Source organism: Mytilus edulis, chromosome 8 (assembly GCF_963676685.1).
Source record: "Mytilus edulis chromosome 8, xbMytEdul2.2, whole genome shotgun sequence".
Classification (NCBI taxonomy): Eukaryota; Metazoa; Mollusca; class Bivalvia; order Mytilida; family Mytilidae; genus Mytilus; species Mytilus edulis.
Genome location: NC_092351.1, coordinates 78,202,161 through 78,206,519, shown reverse-complemented (window position 1 = coordinate 78,206,519; position 4,359 = coordinate 78,202,161). Strand labels below are relative to the sequence as shown.

General features: G+C 31.5%; 1 long non-coding RNA gene across 1 annotated transcript; it reads left to right on the top strand.

The window, feature by feature from the left end:
* Window positions 1–210: 210 nt before the first annotated feature.
* Window positions 211–3,623, top strand: LOC139486329 (uncharacterized). Its single transcript, XR_011655547.1, has 3 exons — window positions 211–329; window positions 2,253–2,319; window positions 3,189–3,623. It is a non-coding gene; the product is annotated as an uncharacterized lncRNA (long non-coding RNA).
* The last annotated feature ends 736 nt before the right edge of the window (window positions 3,624–4,359 follow it).

The window sequence follows — 4,359 nt, the reverse complement described above, 5'->3', positions numbered from 1 at the left end:
CATATAAAGTTAATCATTCTCTTTATATTGAACATGTTATATACTTTTAAGTTATAGAATAATTTCTTTAAGAGTTTAAGAAAATAAACCTTGAATAATTAGGCTGTCTAGTCTTTAACAATAAGTTGCTAACAACAAGTCAATAACAGTCGGTGCACGTGACAGTTTATATTAAGTAACCAATATATTCATGCTAAAAATAGAAAAAAAACGATAATAGGTATAAAAACAAATTTGTCGGTATAATCCTAAACACATCACACCTAAGTTACTTTACTTGGTAAAGTTTTTACAGTCATTTCTGTTATTTTTCAGACTCATTTTGTAAGGTAAGGCAATTATATAATGATAAAAATATTGCATGTGTTGTTTGTCACGTCATCCGTCATTCAAAAGTAAAATTACATTTAAGACGAATAATTAAATATATGCAGATAGCAATGAGGTACGCCACACGTTTTAAACTGACGAATACTCAGTCATGATTATACTTCTTTTAAAATTATTGTTTAAGAAAATAGAATGTTTGCAAAGAGGCAAATTGTTAACATGTGAATGATGAATTTTATATTGTGTAGCGAGCATTCAGCCACACATTACATTATGATCGAACTATAGTTATTTTACAGTTTAAAACATATGGTTAGTAAAAGTTATGCATCATTAGCATTTTTAACGTACGTCAGTAAGCTATATATTTATAAGTAATGTATGGTAGAAGCGTAAAGTTAGTCACTTGCAACGGATTATTGTAAATTTCGTTCTGACCGTTAACATTTTACACTAGACGACCGTGCACATATTTATATCTTTAAAATAACATAACAACTTAACCTAACTTGATTAATGAACCATTTAAATGATTAATTCTAAATCTATAGTTCATAGAAATGTCAACTGTTTGGTTTCACCATTTATACAGCTGACATTTACTTATGAGTATAGGAAAAGATTATTCATAAAAAATGTTAATTAGTAACGTAGGTTTCGAATGCTATGCATTACATCCATATGGTTTGAATTTTAAAAAAACATCAGTTATACTAGACAGTCTTGGACTGAATTTTAATTTGCGTATTGTTATGCGTTTACTTTTCTTCATTGGCTAGAGGTATAGGGGAGGGTTGAGATCTCACAAACATGTTTAACCCCGCCGCATTTTTGCGTCTGTCCCAAGTCAGGAGCCTCTGGCCTTTGTTAGTCTTGTATTATTTTAATTTTAGTTTCTTGTGTACAATTTGGAAATTAGTATGGCGTTCATTATCACTGAACTATTTGTTTAGGGGCCAGCTGAAGGACGCCTCCGGGTGAGGGAAGTTCTCGCTACATTGAAGACCTGTTGGTGACCTTCTGCTATTGTTTTTTTCTATGGTCGGGTTGTTGTCTCTTTGGCACATTCCCCATTTCCATTCTCAATTTTAGTTATTTATAATGCATGATTGATGTTTTATTTCTTTTCTACGTTTATTGACAAATATATCTTGCTTGTTCAGGACAAAAACAAATGAACACAAACAGTAGGAAGGTTCTGTAATAGGTGTCGTCCGGGGATGAAAAACGACACATTTGGACTGACTCTTACAAATAAGGGTAAATCAGATAAGGGCCAACATTTGTCCTAGTACATGCAATCCAGGGTTCCCTTACTGAGTTGTTATAAAGTGTCGTAGCGTGTAAGCAGCAATCACTCCATCATGTTATCTAATATTGATATCGTGATTAATGTCCCTATTCTGAATGGACGTGGATGCATATTTTTACTTCTAACGTACTAGTCACTTTGGCACGGTTTCAACTGTCCATATGATTACGACCAATATAGTGACTATATATGTTTCCCCCGTTCGTTCTTGCAAAAGACAATTATTAAGGGAAATCTAACATACAGTATAAACTGTTTATTTCGGAAAACTGTATACCTACTATTGTGGATTCATTATAATTCGTTAGATACCAATTTTCGTAGGGTTCGTCGTAACAAGTGAGCCACGAATTCAAATATCCAACGAATTAAATATTTTCTATAGGCTTTGAATGCAGAGATTGACAAAACCACGAAATCAAATATCATCTACAATGCAAGTATTCACCTATCTACGAACATTTTCACCCACGAAAATAAATGAATCAACAGTATCCTAATTATATAGTTACTTAAAATGAACAAAAGTCAGACACCGACAAGGAACCAGAGATTTACATTAAATAAATGAAATAAACAAACCATTCATATATTTTTTTCTTTCTTACAGAATAATTACTCAACATGTTTAATAAGCAATAAATAGTAAGATGATTGATCAGGCATTCAAAGCAAAGGTAAGTAATACAAGTTAAGACGTATTTAAATGGAGTATTTAAATTCACGAGGTCAAAGACATTCGACTTCGACATGGCAAATCACAAATTCGACAAACAACTAACATCATCATAATAGTCACAGAAAACAGATATTTTTATTCTCGTTATTACTCATTTATAACAGTTATATGACAGTTGTTATCCATTCGTTTGAAGCGTTTTGACTTTTGATTTTGCCTTTTGATTTTGGACTTTCCTTTTTTAATTTTCTCGGAATTCAGTATTTTTGTGTTTTTACTTTTTTATACAGAAAATGATTCTTTGGAACAATATATATTTTCTTTCTCACATGCATGTCAGTATCCAGATCCTTTTTATTTCTTTTGGCACACATTTTATAAGTAGCACATACATCCAAAAATTCTTCCGTATAGATGTCGAACTATCACATTATAAAAAAGAAACTACAAGATAGAATAAAATCACAATACATACCAGGATTGCAATTTTATTTTTGCGCCAGACTCGCGTTTCGTCTACAAAAGACTCGTCAGTGATACTCGATTAAAAATTTGTAAAAAGTGAAATAAAGTACGAAGTTGAAGAGCATTGAGGACCGAAAAATCCTTACAGTTTTGCCAAATACAGCTAAGGTTATCTCTTCCCGAGGTAGAAAACCTTATTATTGTTTTTCAAAATTCTAAGTTTTGTCTACAGTAAATTTATAACTATGAACATATCAATGATAATTCAAGTCAACACGAAAGTGCTGACTACTGCAGAACCGCATTAATTGAAACATAGACAAACAGATGAATAACGTTTATATATTTATACCAAACTCTATTCAAATAATGAACATTTACTTTTTCGAACATTTTTTGTAGATTGCTTTAGAGCATAGTGGATTTTGGTCCTGATGGGGGACGTTAAATTCCATTATTGTAACAACGGTCGCCAAGTGGAAGAACGACGTCTAATTATAAGAAGAAATATTTAGAAAATACTTTCACGTTTCACAAGTGTCCATTGAAACTTTCAAAGACTTGCTTGGTATTTCACTCTTTTTGGCCTTCCATTACGTGAATGAGGAGTTGTTGTTATTTCCGTTCAACGTTTATTGTGCTCTTTTAAATTATCTTGAACTTTGATGATAAGTTAAATTGCTTTGGATAGTGTTTTGAAACTTAACGTTGTAAACGTAAACCAAAATGAACTTGTTTTCAAAAGACATATGTAACGAATTAAGAAATGTTCAAATATATATATGCATAGTTTGGTTGAAATGCAGCAATACAATACTTTTGGCTCTGTTTCAAGAATGTGTTAATACTTATTTATTATACTGATAAACTCAAAACAGTCATCCTTACCTGTCGTAACATGAATAGAAATCGCAAACACATTTACCAAAACTAACACTTCAAAGGTAAAGCACGAAAATACGTACATCTGCTTGCGGGACAATAGAAGAAAAGAATTTATCATGTTGTCGGAACGTGAAAACAATCGTTTTTTTTTTTTTTTTAATTTTTTATGTTGTTTATAAAGATTTTTGCGCTTGACATTGAACATGTAATACTCTTTCCTTTGAACCTGTGTAATCGTATACCTCTTATAATGTAGAGATTATCTACACTTTGATTTCCTATAGAATTTGAACTCTGAATCCTGCATATACCCCTATAATACCCCGGAAAGACAAGATTTGAAAAATAAAAAATCCTAACATTTCGCAGTTTATATTATTTATAAAAAGGACTTTGAGACGCATTCACGAAATTGTAATAAATAAAGGAAACAGTAGTAAACCGCTGTTTAAATGTCATACATCGATTCAGAGGAAACAAATACGCGTTACAAACTAAAACAGGGTGAAACACAACTACTTTAAGAGAAAAAAAACGAAACAATAGAAACACTGAAGCTCAACCAAAAGAAAAAACGGCATTGCCACATAAATAGAAACGAACTTTTTTATAACAACTGCCGTATTTCTAACTTGGTACATGACATTTTAAGAAAAATGGTAGATGAACCTTATTTATTGAGCCTAGC